A 20,950-nucleotide genomic window follows, 5' to 3' on the forward strand; every position below is an offset into this window, starting at 1 on the left:
CAAGAAACCACATGCATGTGTCATGCATTCCAAAACTAGTGAAGAAATCATACATGCAACTCGGTGCTTGCAAGAAAATCTGATGTAGCTACTGATGCCAATGTCTTCTTGCTCCAAGAATCCAAGTATGCCACACCCTCCAAGAGTGCTCCAAGAAAACTCTAAATAACCAAGAGTATGAGAGAGAGAGAATAATAAGAGAGCTCCAAAAATGAATTGACCAAGTCTTGCCCATTGATCCTCAAAAGCCTTTTTATTAATGAGGCCTCTATTTTCTTCATTTTCCATTATTTTCCTTCAATTTCCTCCTAACATGCAACCTGTGACCTTTCGCCTTCCTTTTCTCCTAATTTCCATTATTTTAATAAATCAATGTGCCAAAATGTCTTTTAATGCCTTAGCCATTGCCTTTGCCAATTTCCTTAGCCATAAACAATCAAATGAACACCCCTAGGATGTCTTGCCCAACATTCATCTTGGAATACGTGTCCCAGTCATCCATGGTTATTTTTTTTAACATTTATTACATGGAATGTTGAGATTGCAACAAGATTATGGAGCTTAGTGAAAAGAGTCGCCTTCACTAAGTGGGCCCGCAGGAAAATTATGGCGCAAGTTCTATTTTTGATCACAGTTTGGATGATCACAGTGTGAGTGATCACAGTGTGGGTGACCACAATGTGGGTGACCAAAGTGTGGGTGACCAAAATGTGGGTGACCACAGTGTGGGTGATCAAAGTCTATTTTTAGACTGGCTGTCAAAAATAGAAAAGTCAAATATTATTTTCTCATAATAATATTTGGACTATAAACTTGATCTTATTCTCTTGGAGCACTTCAGTTTGAGCTACAGATGTGGCCCATGCAGCTGTCAGAAGGAAGTATGCTTTTCTTATGAGTCAGTTGAGTTGTTGCATGCATGACTTCAGTTAGAACTCAATCAGTTGAGTTTGGTGGAGTTGATGGAGTTGTGTTCAGTTTGACTTGGTTAAACTAGTTGTAGTTAGTCTAACTACAAATAGACTAATGATGAGTTGTTAAACTAGTTATTAACTCATAATAGAACTATAGAATACATCAGTTAACTCAGTTGCATGTCAGTGCATGTTCAGTTCAGCAGGGATAGGTGTTAGAGAATCAGATTGCTATCAGTTGTGACTATAGTTGTGCATCAGATCTTGCACAATCAAGGGATTGAGTATGCCAATGAGTTTTCTCATGTATTTGCCCAATTTGTAGCTTTTGCTCACGTCTTACACATTGTGAGTGATTGTTTGGAGGTGAAATACGAGTTTGGTAGACCATTCTCATTCATTCTTGAGCAGGTATTGAGCAGTGGAGGCAGGCAAGCAGTGGAATAGATTTGGAGATCAGATCTTAGCTGTATTGTGTGTAACAGGTGGAGCTGGTACTGGATTGCTTGTGTTAAGCATTGTACTTTGTAATGTTACATGGTCTCAATCATTAATATACAGATAGTGTGGGGTTTTTAGCGAGATGCTTTCCCCGGGTTACATACTATGTTAATGTGTGAATGCTCTTGATGTTTTATTGTTATTGATGCTGCTATATTGATGATCAACGTAGAGGAGCTTATGTATTGTGTATGTATTCAGCACTAGTACATGATTAGGATAATCTCTGTTGAATATGTGTTAAATTATTCAAAATTTCTACAATTTTCACCAGGGCTGTTACAAAACCCTCCCGCTTGGGGGAACACCGTCCTCGGTGTTCAATCACACATATACCTTAGCAATCTACTGAAAGAAGACATACTGCTCATGGAGATTTATAACCCATCGTGATGCAATATTTACAAAGAAAGGTTTGCTCAAGATATAACATCCTAATGACATGACAACATAACGCATAGTGGAGCTTTATAACATAGCTCATTACGGTATTTACAATGATCATTCTGCTTAAGAAAACTCATATGACATCATAAAATCATGATAACATAACCACATGATAGCATAATAAAATTACACCCATACCACATAGTGGAGCTTTATAACATAGCTTGTTACGATATTTACATCCATACACAGGTGTACATATAACAACATCATCAAAATATATATACCAAACATATATCAATCATACACTAATCATTATATAGCATATATCAAAACATCATAAGGCATATATCAAAACATCATATAGCATGTATCAACCAACATAAAGCACATATCAAATCATCATAAAGCATATATCAAACATCATAAAGCATATATCAATCACCATAAAGCATATACTAAACCAACACAAATAAAATACTAAACCATCATAAAGCAACTACCAAACCACCATAAGAAACCACCAAACCACCATATCAAGCTGCTAATTCTTGTAGTTGATTTCAACTACCCAATCAGGCATGTTCATGATTCTTGTACTACGCACATAACTTCCAACAGTTTTAAAGTAAATTAAAATAAATTCACATCATACCTCATTGGTATCTCGTCAATAAAGTACATTTGCAATCATATTCTCTTCCTGTCACAACAAGTCAAACTATCATATTTGACCAAATCAACATGTATAAAAATATCACATTAGGTTAGCTCAAAACATAACCGTCAAAATCATAAATGACATGTAACCATTATAAATCAAAACCATAGATCACTTGTAATCATCATAGACCATAATCATAAATCACAGGCATATTAAAACCAAAATACAATAACGATACTTATCCTTTCATCAATCCTTAGCTTCTACCTTCGTCTTTATTTTGTATGCACTTTGGATCAATTACTACACCCGACAAAACACCTAGTGCCTTCTCCTCACCCATGTGCATAGACACGTGTGCAACACACACATACAACCACACGACATACCACACCATGGAATACATGCATCTACACCTAACATACAACACATACTGTTGGAAATAATACTGAGAGGGGGGGGGGGGGGTGAATCAGTATTATCAGATCATTAAAACTTTTTAATGCTCAAAAACATATACGCTACTTCAGTTAAGTGAACCCGCGTGTACACGCTGCTGTGTCTAAAGCAACTAGTGTATATCTAGAAATCTTATGATTCAGTTAGCTTATCTTCAGTAAATGCATCAGAACATTATTAACCATATTAACAGTAAACAGGTGTAGTATAATAGAACAGATCATCACACAAAAGCCACACACATGAACACAAAGATATAAGGTGGAAACCCAATGTGGGTGAAAACCACCTGCTGCAAGTCATCTCAATCTTCTTCTTAATAAGAAAATACTTTTACAATATTTGTACTGGTGCAGTCTTATACCAGTACGGAGCTACAACCCCCTTTGCTCTTGTACTAGCCGATCCATTTACTAGTACACAGGCTGCTACCTGCTACAATGCTCCAAAGATCTCTCTTAGCTTTTGTACTAGCTTAGATACTAGTACGTAGGTGCTTGCCTACAATCTTCTCTCCTCCAGGTACCACGTTTCATCAATTTTCAGACTGGATACACTGAAGCACAACACATAATCTGAAGGGCCACTTTTCATCCAATTTTCATACTGGACCCATAACTATCATTGAAGCTCAAAACAATCATCAAACTCTGAATCACTGAAACCCTGTTAACAACACCGTCACCAGAACACAGAGCAGACACAGAACTCTGTAATAACCATCAGACCCATCTGCAACTTCAAATATCAAGCTTTACAATGTATACGCTACTTCGATGAATCAAACCCGCGTGTATACGCGCTTTTGCCAAAGACAACCCGCGTACAGATCTAAAAATAATTTCTCATAACTTGCAGCTGTACCAGACATCAGTCATACTCATAACACTTATAGAACAATACATGCGTCAGTATGTAGATCTAGAATAAACATCATAAAGATAGTTCATTTCAAACCATTTGATCCCGATCTCTCCTTAGATCTTGTTCTCAATCAGCCGGTGAGATCCCTCCTTAACTCAAATCAAGCAATGCATCATCAACCCATAACCTGCATACTGGATCTCATGCTTCTTCAGATATTCAAGACATTTCAGATCACATTGCCTAATGATTTCCTTCTCCTTATATAGCCTTAGGCCTTGTTCAATACCAAGAGCCAAAACCATAGAAATCCAATACCATCAACTTCAAAACTAGGGATCAACACGTCCGTCGAGACACCAAGGTCCAAAACCATAGGCACAAATTCCAAGGAATAACCGCCATGGACCAAAGATAAGTTTTCCACATACACACGCTTTTACTGAAGCCAACCTGCGTGTACACGCGACTTGGGCTTAATGAACCTGCGTGTAAGAACTTTCTCTTCTTCTTATAGTCTGATCATCAATTCCTTGCTGCTGACCTTCTGCACTATGATTTGTCATCAATGTGGTTTGCCATCAAGGACAACACTTATCTCATAATGCCAACAATCTCCCCCTTTGGACTTGATGGCAAAGCTAACATGTCACACTTAGAACTATCATCTGATTCCTTTGAGCTGTCCTCCATCAGTCACATCTGATATCTCTTCTGAAGATTCATCCAGTTATACATAAGTGAGATATTCTTCTATGAGAGGGTTGCCATCAAGTACAACACATGCATCATAATGCCAACAATCTCCCCCTTTGGACTTGATGGCAACAACACCAAATCACTCTCCCCCTTTGACATCAAGGGCAAAGGGTGGACCAAGATGTTCTCTTCTTTTGCTGAACATTTCGCTGTCCATACTCCCCCTGAGTATCTGTTAAAATCTCTGAATGATCTCCCCCTTTGTATATGCCAAAGTGTACCAATCTGTCAATGCTCCCTCTGAGTACATGTTGAATCTCTGTACTGCTGAAGTGTGCTGTTCATGCTCTTCCTGACTGTAGGCAAGATCTGCAAAAGATGTTCTTCAAGAAGAACATGACTCTATACATCATAAAAGACCTTCCTATCACCAAGGACTCATACATACATCCATCTCCCAATCAAGTTGGGATATACCAAAAGTTTACACATGATAATTCAAGAGTATAACATCATTCATCCCAGGCATAGTGGGGAAACCAACATAGGCCGTTACATGACCTTGATGAAAATACATGACTGAAATATTTCAACATTCATCATATGACCAGAAGAGATTTCATCAAATGATTACAATAGATAGAGACACTCAATTACTTCATGAGTCACGAGACCAGACATCTAAGTAAGACCACGATAGTCATCAGCAACTATCATACACAATGTATGATTTGTTCCATAAGCATCTAGTCCAGCAATTATATTTTCTTTTTGTTCTCCCTCTGCATCTAAGGTAATGCCAACACTGCATCGTTATCTGATCCCTCTGACTGTACCAGATGGTCTCTGTTAGACCAATTTCAGAATCTTTTCATTCAGAGTTTTCCCTTGCTGTTCAAAACTCTATATACGCGACTTCACCTGCATAAATCAGCGTATGTACGCGGATATCCTTTATACAACACGCGTATACCAATTTCCATATCAGCAACCTGTAAATGTCCTGTAGAGAATAAGTCATCAACCTATAACAAGGTATGTCTGCATCAATTCATTCCTTTGAACAGAATTCGGAGTCATTCACATTATATCATGTGTGAAACCACCATAGCCATTTCATCAAGATCTACATGATCCAAGTATCATTACTTGGGAACATCTGCATCATATGTAAGTATAAACCTATCATCATATAGATACGAACTCATCATCATGTCTCCAGCAAAGTGACTTTGAGGAGTCATCCGTGTATCAGCACTATGTATCTTGAGCTCAAACTCTTTTGACAAAGCTTCTTGATATCATCATCAGCAACAATCCTTATCCACATGAGTGCCTGCACCATAACTGTATGATCTTTATGCATATGAAAACAACAGTATATGAGTGACTCATCATCAAGTGAGGAAGATGTGTATTCAAGCTTTGTACTTCTCCTTGTCCTTATGAAGATTACCATGTAAGCACCATATATGCATCATCAAAGAATCAATCATAAATCTGATTTGAACATCTTCTATGTAACTTCAAGAATCATATGAGAGTTTATCATAGACAACTCACAACCACATCATAGCAAGATATATCATTTAGCCATATAAGAATCATCGCCAAGGATTATTAACCATAATGCCAACAATGAATTACTAAAGGCATATGCTCCCCCTCAACCAGTGCCATCTGTTAGATCTGATCATGCATATATCAGCAATAAGCATCAAAACATCATCATCCTCAAGTTAGGATCAAAACACTTCTAGACATCATACAAGTAACAAAACATTTCCACACATCCTCAGCAGACTGTAGCTATTAACCAATAGAGCAAATAATAGACTGAATCATATCAGATCCTTTTTCTGATCCTGTCCCCACTGCTTTTCCTCAGACTGACATATACGCGACTTTGCAGTGTCTAACTCGCGTATATACATGACTTCCCTTTAAGGAACTTGCGTATGAGATTCAGAACACTGAAGTTTTACACTTTCAGCTCCCCCTGAGTCTGATATGTCTGTGATGTGCTGTGTCTCAGTACATTGTGCCGACTGTACTTCCTTCTTCCTCCATATCTTCAAGTGTGATGAGGTTTTCTCCTTTTGGTGTGATGTCCATCCTTTGTTCCTACATTCCTTTGCTATATGTCCAAGCTTATTACATGCATAACATCTTACATGTTTCATATTCCTCCTGTAGCAATCAACAGCTTTGTGACCAAACATATTGCAAGCAAAGCAATATCCATTAAAGTACCTTGAGTGTGATGATCTTTCTGCATGATGGTCTTGAACCCTTCTTCTTCTACATCTAGCTGCAACATGTCCAAGATTATGACATACATAACATTCAACATTATTCATAGGAGTAAAAGATTTTCTTTGAGGAGTCTCTTTCCTTGATTGTTGATGGGGTTGACCTTTCATCTCCTTGTTGATCATTTTAGATTTCTCTTTAGAGTTCCTTGCCTCACCTTGTGAGCTAGATCACCTTCAACAGATTCATGAAAACCAAGACCAGTCTTGATAGCAGGAGACCTTTGACTACTAAGAATATCATCCAAGGCTTTAGTACTATCTTGAAATCTCAAAAGTTTATCCTTTTCTTCTAATTTACCTTTCAAGATATTTACCTCAACTTGAAGTTGTTCCTCCTTTTCTAGACATTGCTTCTTCATGTCTTCTCCATCTTTCCTTCCTTCTTCCAACTGATGCCTTAGTTTGAGAATATCCTTTTCTTGTTCTTCATTCAGATCCTGCTGCATTCGACGAACTCGGAAGGCACATTCTAGTTGAGATTTTAAGCTGGTGACTTCGTTTTCTTGTTTTGCAATAGCTTGGAGTAGATCTGTATTCTGCTTCTTTGATTCTTCAAGATCTCCTTTTAGTGAGAGGATTGTAGCTTCAAGATTTTCATAGTAGCTGGATCTATCTTTGAGTTTCTTGATGGTTGTGCTTCTTTCGTTGACTTCTTTTCTTAATGATGTTAGTTCATGCTGCAACTTTTGACATTGATTTTCTTTGTCCTTGAGTAACTTTCTTACCTTGTTTCCTTCTCTGATTGAGCCTTGAGTTTGGTAACTTCTTCTTTGAAAGAACATTCCCTTTTGTTCAATAGATCTTGTTGATCTTTAACTTTGTCTGCAAGCCTTCTAAATACTGCCTCTATTTGATACTTTTCTTGCTCACCCATAAAAGCATGTTCAGTAGTGTCACTATCACTTCCATCACTTTCACAAGGAAATATAGCAGGAACATCAGAGGATAACACATTCATGCTTGATAATAATTCTGAATCTGATTCTGAATCTGAAGAACTTCTTATACCTAATCCCCAATCGACTCTCCCACTGTCATAGATCTTCTGAGATGTCTTCTTCTTCTTATGAGCTTTCTTCTTAAGCTTCTTTCCCATTGTTCCATGGATCTCCTTCAAGCGATCAAGCTTCTACCAAAGGACCTGCTCTGATACCAATTGTTGGAAATAATACTGAGAGGGGGGGGGTGAATCAGTATTATCAGATCATTAAAACTTTTTTAATGCTCAAAAACATATACGCTACTTCAGTTAAGTGAACCCGCGTGTACACGCTGCTGTGTCTAAAGCAACTAGCGTATATCCAGAAATCTTATGATTCAGTTAGCTTATCTTCAGTAAATGCATCAGAACATTATTAACCATATTAACAGTAAACAGGTGCAGTATAACAGAACAGATCATCACACAAAAGCCACACACATGAACACAAAGATATAAGGTGGAAACCCAATGTGGGTGAAAACCACCTGCTGCAAGTCATCTCAATCTTCTTCTTAATAAGAAAATCCTTTTACAATATTTGTACTGGTGCAGTCTTATACCAGTACGGGAGCTACAACCCCCTTTGCTCTTGTACTAGCCGATCCATTTACTAGTACACAGGCTGCTACCTGCTACAATGCTCCAAAGATCTCTCTTAGCTTTTGTACTAGCTTAGATACTAGTACGTAGGTGCTTGCCTACAATCTTCTCTCCTCCAGGTACCACGTTTCATCAATTTTCAGACTGGATACACTGAAGCACAACACATAATCTGAAGGGCCACTTTTCATCCAATTTTCATACTGGACCCATAACTATCATTGAAGCTCAAAACAATCATCAAACTCTGAATCACTGAAACCCTGTTAACAACACCGTCACCAGAACACAGAGCAGACACAGAACTCTGTAATAACCATCAGACCCATATGCAACTTCAAATATCAAGCTTTACAATGTATACGCTACTTCGATGAATCAAACCCGCGTGTATACGCGCTTTTGCCAAAGACAACCCGCGTACAGATCTAAAAATAATTTCTCATAACTTGCAGCTGTACCAGACATCAGTCATACTCATAACACTTATAGAACAATACATGCGTCAGTATGTAGATCTAGAATAAACATCATAAAGATAGTTCATTTCAAACCATTTGATCCCGATCTCTCCTTAGATCTTGTTCTCAATCAGCCGGTGAGATCCCTCCTTAACTCAAATCAAGCAATGCATCATCAACCCATAACCTGCATACTGGATCTCATGCTTCTTCAGATATTCAAGACATTTCAGATCACATTGCCTAATGATTTCCTTCTCCTTATATAGCCTTAGGCCTTGTTCAATACCAAGAGCCAAAACCATAGAAATCCAATACCATCAACTTCAAAACTAGGGATCAACACGTCCGTCGAGACACCAAGGTCCAAAACCATAGGCACAACTTCCAAGGAATAACCGCCGTGGACCAAAGATAAGTTTTCCACATACACGCGCTTTTACTGAAGCCAACCTGCGTGTACACGCGACTTGGGCTTAATGAACCTGCGTGTATGAACTTTCTCTTCTTCTTATAGTCTGATCATCAATTCCTTGCTGCTGACCTTCTGCACTATGATTTGTCATCAGTGTGGTTTGCCATCAAGGACAACACTTATCTCATAATGCCAACAATCTCCCCCTTTGGACTTGATGGCAAAGCTAACTTGTCACACTTAGAACTATCATCTGATTCCTTTGAGCTGTCCTCCATCAGTCACATCTGATATCTCTTCTGAAGATTCATCCAGTTATACATAAGTGAGATATTCTTCTATGAGAGGGTTGCCATCAAGTACAACACATGCATCATAATGCCAACAATCTCCCCCTTTGGACTTGATGGCAACAACACCAAATCACTCTCCCCCTTTGACATCAAGGGCAAAGGGTGGACCAAGATGTTCTCTTCTTTTGCTGAACATTTCGCTGTCCATACTCCCCCTGAGTATCTGTTAAAATCTCTGAATGATCTCCCCCTTTGTATATGCCAAAGTGTACCAATCTGTCAATGCTCCCTCTGAGTACATGCTGAATCTCTGTACTGCTGAAGTGTGCTGTTCATGCTCTTCCTGACTGTAGGCAAGATCTGCAAAAGATGTTCTTCAAGAAGAACATGACTCTATACATCATAAAAGACCTTCCTATCACCAAGGACTCATACATACATCCATCTCCCAATCAAGTGGGGATATACCAAAAGTTTACACATGATAATTCAAGAGTATAACATCATTCATCCCAGGCATAGTGGGGAAACCAACATAGGCCGTTACATGACCTTGATGAAAATACATGACTGAAATATTTCAACATTCATCATATGACCAGAAGAGATTTCATCAAATGATTACAATAGATAGAGACACTCAATTACTTCATGAGTCATGAGACCAGACATCTAAGTAAGACCACGATAGTCATCAGCAGCTATCATACACAATGTATGATTTGTTCCATAAGCATCTAGTCCAGCAATTATATTTTCTTTTTGTTCTCCCTCTGCATCTAAGGTAATGCCAACACTGCATCGTTATCTGATCCCTCTGACTGTACCAGATGGTCTCTGTTAGACCAATTTCAGAATCTTTTCATTCAGAGTTTGCCCTTGCTGTTCAGAACTCTATATACGCGACTTCACCTGCATAAATCAGCGTATGTACGCGGATATCCTTTATACAACACGCGTATACCAATTTCCATATCAGCAACCTGTAAATGTCCTGTAGAGAATAAGTCATCAACCTATAACAAGGTATGTCTGCATCAATTCATTCCTTTGAACAGAATTCAGAGTCATTCACATTATATCATGTGTGAAACCACCATAGCCATTTCATCAAGATCTACATGATCCAAGTATCATTACTTGGGAACATCTGCATCATATGTAAGTATAAACCTATCATCATATAGATACGAACTCATCATCATGTCTCCAGCAAAGTGACTTTGAGGAGTCATCTGTGTATCAGCACTATGTATCTTGAGCTCAAACTCTTTTGACAAAGCTTCTTGATATCATCATCAACAACAATCCTTATCCACATGAGTGCCTGCACCATAACTGTATGATCTTTATGCATATGACAACAGCAGTATATGAGTGACTCATCATCAAGTGAGGAAGATGTGTATTCAAGCTTTGTACTTCTCCTTGTCCTTATGAAGATTACCATGTAAGCACCATATATGCATCATCAAAGAATCAATCATAAATCTGATCTGAACATCTTCTATGTAACTTCAAGAATCATATGAGAGTTTATCATAGACAACTCACAACCACATCATAGCAAGATATATCATTTAGCCATATAAGAATCATCGCCAAGGATTATTAACCATAATGCCAACGATGAATTACTAAAGGCATATGCTCCCCCTCAACCAGTGCCATCTGTTAGATCTGATCATGCATATATCAGCAATAAGCATCAAAACATCATCATCCTCAAGTTAGGATCAAAACACTTCTAGACATCATACAAGTAACAAAACATTTCCACACATCCTCAGCAGACTGTAGCTATTAACCAATAGAGCAAATAATAGACTGAATCATATCAGATCCTTTTTCTGATCCTGTCCCCACTGCTTTTCCTCAGACTGACATATACGCGACTTTGCAGTGTCTAACTCGCGTATATACGCGACTTCCCTTTAAGGAACTTGCGTATGAGATTCAGAACACTGAAGTTTTACACTTTCAGCTCCCCCTGAGTCTGATATGTCTGTGATGTGCTGTGTCTCAGTACATTGTGCTGACTGTACTTCCTTCTTCCTCCATATCTTCAAGTGTGATGAGGTTTTCTCCTTTTGGTGTGATGTCCATCCTTTGTTCCTGCATTCCTTTGCTATATGTCCAAGCTTATTACATGCATAACATCTTACATGTTTCATATTCCTCCTGTAGCAATCAGCAGCTTTGCGACCAAACATATTGCAAGCAAAGCAATATCCATTAAAGTACCTTGAGTGTGATGATCTTTCTGCATGATGGTCTTGAACCCTTCTTCTTCTACATCTAGCTGCAACATGTCCAAGATTATGACATACATAACATTCAACATTATTCATAGGAGGAGTAAAAGATTTTCTTTGAGGAGTCTCTTTCCTTGATTGTTGATGGGGTTGACCTTTCATCTCCTTGTTGATCATTTTAGATTTCTCTTTAGAGTTCCTTGCCTCACCTTGTGAGCTAGATTCACCTTCAACAGATTCATGAAAACCAAGACCAGTCTTGATAGCAGGAGACCTTTGACTACTAAGAATATCATCCAAGGCTTTAGTACTATCTTGAAATCTCAAAAGTTTATCCTTTTCTTCTAATTTACCTTTCAAGATATTTACCTCAACTTGAAGTTGTTCCTCCTTTTCTAGACATTGCTTCTTCATGTCTTCTCCATCTTTCCTTCCTTCTTCCAACTGATGCCTTAGTTTGAGAATCTCCTTTTCTTGTTCTTCATTCAGATCCTGCTGCATTTGACGAACTCGGAAGGCACATTCTAGTTGAGATTTTAAGCTGGTGACTTCGTTTTCTTGTTTTGCAATAGCTTGGAGTAGATCTGTATTCTGCTTCTTTGATTCTTCAAGATCTCCTTTTAGTGAGAGGATTGTAGCTTCAAGATTTTCATAGTAGCTGGATCTATCTTTGAGTTTCTTGATGGTTGTGCTTCTTTCGTTGACTTCTTTTCTTAATGATGTCACTTCATGCTGCAACTTTTGACATTGATTTTCTTTGTCCTTGAGTAACTTTCTTACCTTGTTTCCTTCCTCTGATTGAGCCTTGAGTTTGGTAACTTCTTCTTTGAAAGAACATTCCCTTTTGTTCAATAGATCTTGTTGATCTTTAACTTTGTCTGCAAGCCTTCTAAATACTGCCTCTATTTGATACTTTTCTTGCTCACCCATAAAAGCATGTTCAGTAGTTTCACTATCACTTCCATCACTTTCACAAGGAAATATAGCAGGAACATCAGAGGATAACACATTCATACCTGATAATGATTCTGAATCTGATTCTGAATCTGAAGAACTTCTTATACCTAATCCCCAATCAACTCTCCCACTGTCATAGATCTTCTAAGATGTCTTCTTCTTCTTATGAGCTTTCTTCTTAAGCTTCTTTCCCATTGTTCCACGGATCTCCTTCAAGCGATCAAGCTTCTACCAAAGGACCTGCTCTGATACCAATTGTTGGAAATAATACTGAGGGGGGGGGGGGGGGAATCAGTATTATCAGATCATTAAAACTTTTTCAATGCTCAAAAACATATACGCTACTTCAGTTAAGTGAACCCGCGTGTACACGCTGCTGTGTCTAAAGCAACTAGCGTATATCCAGAAATATTATGATTCAGTTAGCTTATCTTCAGTAAATGCATCAGAACATTATTAACCATATTAACAGTAAACAGGTGCAGTATAACAGAACAGATCATCACACAAAAGCCACACACATGAACACAAAGATATAAGGTGGAAACCCAATGTGGGTGAAAACCACCTGCTGCAAGTCATCTGAATCTTCTTCTTAATAAGAAAATCCTTTTACAATATTTGTACTGGTGCAGTCTTATACCAGTACGGGAGCTACAACCCCCTTTGCTCTTGTACTAGCCGATCCATTTACTAGTACATAGGCTGCTACCTGCTACAATGCTCCAAAGATCTCTCTTAGCTTTTGTACTAGCTTAGATACTAGTACGTAGGTGCTTGCCTACAATCTTCTCTCCTCCAGGTACCACGTTTCATCAATTTTCAGACTGGATACACTGAAGCACAACACATAATCTGAAGGGCCACTTTTCATCCAATTTTCATACTGGACCCATAACTATCATTGAAGCTCAAAACAATCATCAAACTCTGAATCACTGAAACCCTGTTAACAACACCGTCACCAGAACACAGAGCAGACACAAAACTCTGTAATAACCATCAGACCCATCTGCAACTTCAAATATCAAGCTTTACAATGTATACGCTACTTCGATGAATCAAACCCGCGTGTATACGCGCTTTTGCCAAAGACAACCCGCGTACAGATCTAAAAATAATTTCTCATAACTTGCAGCTGTACCAGACATCAGTCATACTCATAACACTTATAGAACAATACATGCGTCAGTATGTAGATCTAGAATAAACATCATAAAGATAGTTCATTTCAAACCATTTGATCCCGATCTCTCCTTAGATCTTGTTCTCAATCAGCCGGTGAGATCCCTCCTTAACTCAAATCAAGCAATGCATCATCAACCCACCTGCATACTGGATCTCATGCTTCTTCAGATATTCAAGACATTTCAAATCACATTGCCTAATGATTTCCTTCTCCTTATATAGCCTTAGGCCTTGTTCAATACCAAGAGCCAAAACCATAGAAATCCAATACCATCAACTTCAAAACTAGGGATCAACACGTCCGTCGAGACACCAAGGTCCAAAACCATAGGCACAACTTCCAAGGAATAACCGCCGTGGACCAAAGATAAGTTTTCCACATACACGCGCTTTTACTGAAGCCAACCTGCGTGTACACGCGACTTGGGCTTAATGAACCTGCGTGTATGAACTTTCTCTTCTTCTTATAGTCTGATCATCAATTCCTTGCTGCTGACCTTCTGCACTATGATTTGTCATCAGTGTGGTTTTCCATCAAGGACAACACTTATCTCATATTGCCAACACATACACCTACACCAGTATATATAATATGATGCATCCATCTATACCCGATGTGCAATACCACCCAATACATGTACCTACACATAGTACAACACAACGAGTACACACGTTGCAATGCCATGACTACATGATGCACATACATAATACCGTATGCCCATAACACAACATGGATGACATGCACACAATACCACACGTACACCAATACCATATGTACAACATGTACATAGTACCACCGGTACACTGCACCACCTACACAACGTGTGCACAACATCACATGTACATGGAACCACCTACACAACGTGTACACTACACCACTATACAATGCATACACAATACCACATGTACACAGTACCACATGCATGAAATGTACGTGATACCACATGTACACAACGCCACATACATGAAATGTACATAGCACCACTTGCACACAACACCACTTGTACAATATGTACAAAGCACCACACACACACGAAACCTCTTGTACAATCATGCACACCACACCATATGTACATAGTACCAATGTACCATATGCACGCAACACCACTTGTAGATAGTACTGCATATCCAACATGTACATAGCATCATCTGCACACATCACTACATATCCAACATGCGCATAGCACCATATGCACACAACACTGCATATTCATCATACACACAATACCACATATCCAACATGTACATAACACCATATGCACACACACCACATATACGTAATGAAGATAGTACAATATGTATACAACACCCCATCTGCAATATTCACACAACCCTATTTGTACCATCATGTTCATAACATTGCATAAATAACATGTACACATGCTATGTATACACAACACGACAAGTTCACACATCATAGATGCAACATGTACAACATATACAACATATACATAACAATAGTACCACACATCTAAAACCATATTGTCCTTACCAAGGAACCTTGCTTCTGGTATCTCATCCATGCTTATCCTAGCATGCCGCAGACCAAACTACTTTCACTTTGTTGATGTATCCTTCAACATTACCTGTTATAACATAGACATAGGCATAATACAAGTATACAATATCAAATCATATCCACATGATACTGACCTCATATATTTTTCATGATTATTCTTCCCAATTGATTCCTCATAAGACTAGGAACCTATTCATGTTTTTCTTTTGCATAAGCAATCATTCCTCCTCAAGAATGATCCCTGACAACCTTGTTAGATAGTAACATAGATACATGGATACATACATACATATATAAACATTAGCATAAAAAAATCGTGATCTTGTCAGACAACGACATACATACATACATGTATACATATATATAAACTTCAACATAATCATGATCATAAAATAATTACCAGATAACATAAGGTCTAGGTTAAGAGAACTTCCTTATTTATGCACAAGCATTGAGAGAAATAGTTCCCAACATATCCAAAGAATATGACACTGCTGATCCATTTACTTCACCTTTTCATGTTACCTTTCTCATGACTATACTGCTACCATCCATTTACCACAATAGACCCAACCAGTCCAACTGACTATCATAGCCTTACCTTCCGTTGCGCTTAATCATGCATAGAGATTCATGTGGGTCTTATATCATTGGTTGGGTACCACAAATATCTCCCTATTTCCATCAAAGTTTCTCTTTCCCAATGATCCAAGTGGATCTTCAGATACAATGGCATGAAAAAAAAAATCTCCAAAATCAAAGTGCTTAGAATGAAGTTAACCCAGGATCAAAGCATAGTTCTCATCATCCTAATTCCAATAGTGTGAACGAAACTTCAATCCAAGTCCGGATGAGGAAGTTATCATGGAAAGAAGGGTGCTTTGTTCCTTAGGAAAATGCGGCATTTTCCTTTAAAAATGTACTTTTAAGCCTAAAAGGAAAAATTGCAATTGGCACATCCAAAGGGGCAGACTTAAGGAGAGCAACGGAACCCCCGATCAGTGATCTCGGATTAGATCAGATCGGCGATTGAAGGGCGATTAGGTCAGTGAGGTCAGTGTCGGCGATATCAGGGTAATCGGCATCGGCGGTCAGGGGTGCAATCAGCCGACGCCGATATCGGTGATTGGTAGTTGTCAAAGTTCCTCGATATATAGGGCCTTGGACCTCTACGACTTGAGATTGTGATATCGGGCTTGGACCTGATAAGAATATAAGCCTGATTTAATAAATTTTAAATCCGGGTAAATGGTTTTTTGTTGGATTTTAGTGTTTTTTTGGGGTTTTTGGTATTTTATCGCTACAATGATAAAGAGGCTATTTTTAAGGGTCGGTTGTGCCCACCGATCCTTCTACTCCACCGGCCTCTATTTTGAACTAGATGGCCTTGATTTAAGCAGCTTTTGTACTAAATGACACATATAAAGCCCAGCGATTGGAAAAAAGATGCGGGAGAGGATTTCTCAACACGTTGTTTGAGGCAGGGAGCTTTCAGGAGGCCGATAGTGCATTTTGTATTTTTTGGACAAGTTTTAGATGCTTTCAACCCCTTTCAATGCCACAAACGCATTGGTGCTACCCATTTCTCCATTTAAGATCTCCATTTCACAACCATCTTTCAGAATGGAGGTATAAGCCTCTTGTATGCAGCTGATGATTGTAATTCTCTTCTTTTCATGCCATTTAATATAAAGGCCTCCCCATTGTTCGAGTAGGGCCCGGAGACATAGTCCGAGTTGGACGAACTCTGTTATCAAGTCTTTGTGTCTTCCTTATGCTTTATGTGTTTCTTCTTCTTTTGTTCTTGTGTGCACATTAAATTCTATGTTAAGCTGCAATTTTACATGTGATTCTTTTCATACATCTATAAGTGAAAGCATCCTAGATCAAGTGGTATCAAAGCAGGGCTTTTTAGATGTGAATTGCATATTTGTATGCTAACAAGAAATAGGCTTCAAAGAGGCGAAGGGGAACTAGAACATTTCGATCCAGAAGCAGGGCGTGCACCTCAAAGGAGAAACATGGCAGAAGACAAGGCTCACCTTGAAGAGGAGCGTAATTTCAGAAAGACCTTCTATTCAATGGCAGAGAATATCAGTCAACTGGTTTTAAGGTTGGAGAAAGCAGAAGTGAGAAACCCAGAAGGACAAGGTTCAGCACATGGGAATGGTGGAGAAGAATCCCCTCCTTCTCCTTCTAGGAGTGAAGGTTCTCCTTCCTCTCACCACCATAATCGTAGAAATTCAAAGGATGCATCTAAGAAACCCTTCTTTAAATTAGATGTTAAATTTGATCTTCCTATGTTTAATGGTGAAAGTAACGCAGAGAAGCTTAATAATTGGATTAGGCAGATTGAGGTCTACTGCAGGATTCAGCAGATCATGGAGGATGAGGCAAAGATCCAATTGGCCTCTCTACAGTGAGCAACACTACTCTCATTTGGTGGGAGAGCAAATTGAAGAGTAGTAAGAATGTGGGTAAACTCTTTTCCTCATGGCTTGATTTTATTTCTGCATTAAAGGAACAATTTTATCCCTTAGGATACAAGCAAAAAGCTTTGATGAATTGGTAGTATTTAAGGCAAGGCAAAGGGCAGGATGTTCAGAGTTTTACAGAAGAATTTAGAAAGCAAGCACTAAATTTGGGTATTGCACTTGATACACCTAAAGTTGTAACTAAGTATATTGGCTCATTGCATAGTTATATTAGACATTCATTGTTGTGGTTTGAACCAACCACTATTGATTCAACCAACATAAAAGCAATTCATATTGAGAACAGGGGAAAAAATGAAAGAGATGATCAGTCTAGAAAGCCACTGTTCAAACCTCCCAATGGCAAATCCAAAGTGAAATGGAAAGGGAAGGAGAAGAAAACAACAGCAACCAAAGAAGGAGAGCAGCCTTATGTAATCACTGAAAGAAGGAAGGCCATGATGACGACCACTATTAGAAGTAGCTCCCAAAAAATCATCCAAAGAAGTATGGAGGAAAATGGAAGCAAAAGACAATGGCAGCGGCGCAACAATACCTTAGATCAGATTCGGGAGATGAAGTGTTGATCACAATAGCAGGAACAAAAGGTACTCTTACACTTCATGTTAATTTTGAATCACATGAAGGCACCAGTTCTATAAATGATTCCCCTTCTAATGATCGAAAAAGAATTGAACTGTTTCATATTAGAGTTTTTGTGAATCACATTAAAGTTGAAACTCTGTTTGATACTGGGTCGCAAGCAAACTTAATTGCAGAATCCTTGGTAAAGAAACTTGGCTTAGAAACAAAACCACACCCGAAACCTTACCCGCTGGGATGGATACATAATAAAGCAAAACTGAATGTAACCCAACAGTGTAAAGTCAAATTTGTGATCACTTCTAAGCTAGTAAACGAAGTAGAAATGGATGTAGTACCATTGGATACATGTGGCATGGTGTTAGGGAGCCCATATCTGTATGATAGAAAGGCAGTATTTTTCCATCATGAAAACAAATACCATATCACAAAAGATGGGGTAGAATATATAGTAAGGGCTCATCAAAATAAAATCAATGCCAGCCTTGTAAGCACTGGACAAATGAAAAGACTAGTGAATTCTAGTAAATGATGCATGCTTATGGTTGTAAGGGAAAAAGAGGCAGAATTTGTTGGCTTTCCAAGTTTATGATCAGGAACATAAACATGAATTAGCTGAGTTAATTTCTAATTATGATGAGCTAATTTAGGAACCAAAGGGATTACCTTCGAAGAGGGAAATCCAACATGAAATCCATTTGCAGCATGATGCTCCTCTGCCAAATATTGGCATGTACAGGATGTCGACTATTGAGATGGAGGAAATCAAGGAACAAGTGCAGGAATTGTTAGACCAAGGGGTCATCAGGCCAAGCACCTCTCCATGTGGCTCACTGATTGTCTTAGTCCCAAAGAAAGATGACACCTGGAGGATGTGTGTGGATTACCGCATGCTAAACAAGATCACGGTGAAAAATCACTATCCCCTTCCTTGCATAGATGATTTATTGGATCAATAAAAGAATGTTGTTTATTTCACCAAATTGTATTTGTGCAGTGGCTACCACTAGGTCTGAATCACAGAGCAGAACGTCTGGAAAACCACCTTCAAGACCAAACAGGGGCTGTTCGAATGGATGGTGATGCCATTCAGACTTTGCAACGCTCCAACCACTTTTATGAGGGTTATGATTGATCTCTTTCGGCCTTTCATTGATGAATTTGTTCTTGTATATTTAGATGATATACTTGTCTTTAGTAAGAGTTGGGTTGAGCATGTGTGTCATGTAAAGAAAGTGCTTGATGTACTAAAAAAAGAAAAACTCTTTGTAAAATTGTCAAAGTGTGAGTTCGGGAAAATCTCTTTGGGTTACCTAGGTCATATTGTTGGCCATGGTCAGTTAAAAATTGATCCCTCTAAAGTTGAAGCAATTTTAAATTGGCCTAAGCCTACTAGTGTAACCGAGGTTCATAGCTTTTTAGGTGAAGTCCAGTATTGGAGGAGATTTATTACTAATTTATCTATTATTGCAGCACCTTTGCACACATTGACAAGTGTAAAATAGGTCTTCCAATGGGTAGGAAGACAACAGAAGTCCTTCAAAACATTGAAGGAAAATATCAGCACTGCACTGGTCTTAGTCTTACCCAATATCCAATAGCCATTCGAGATCAAAATTGATGCCAGTGATTATGCCATGGGAGCTGTACTGATGTAGCAAAACAAGCCAATTTGTTACCATTCTGATAAGTTTTCTCAAGCTGTGATAAACTATCCCACTTATGACAAGGAGCTTTATGCCTTGTTGCAGAGTGTGAAAGAGTGGAAACACTACCTGATCGGCAAGGAGACCATCATCCATACAGATCATCAGCCCCTGCAGTACCTTCAGTTGCAGACCAAGTTGCAGCAATCTCGTCATTTTAGGTGGATGGGTTTTCTTCAACAGTTTCATCTTGTAATAAAGTATAAGAAGGGTACTAGCAATAAAGTGGCCGATATTCTATCTCACCCTCCTATTTCTGCTTCTGTTATTTTGCATAATGCTTCATTATCTTTTGAAAGTTATGCTGAACAATATGCTAATGATGATGACTTTAAGGAGGTTTATGCAAAAATAACCCATGGTTCACAGGTGTACAACTATCACTTGCAGGGGAAACTATTGTATCATCTTGGTAAATTGTGTATTCCCACAGGGGAAAGAGTACATGTAATTCGAGAGGCCCACACCTCTCTTATGTCTGGACACTTTGGTGTCAAGAAGACTTCGTGTCATGTACAAATATTTTTTTTTGGTCTTATATGAAAAACATTATGACTCGCTATGTAAAGGGTTGTGTGATGTGTTCTATTTCAAAGCCCTTTAATAGAAAACTCGGGCTCTACACACCACTCCCTATTTTGAGTCATCCATGGGAGAGTGTGTCAATGGACTTTGTAGGAGGTTTTCCTTTGTC

This window comes from Pinus tabuliformis, chromosome 9, assembly GCF_031772625.1.
Source record: "Pinus tabuliformis cultivar Carrire ecotype Pingquan chromosome 9, CPIR1, whole genome shotgun sequence".
NCBI lineage: Eukaryota > Viridiplantae > Streptophyta > Pinopsida > Pinales > Pinaceae > Pinus > Pinus tabuliformis.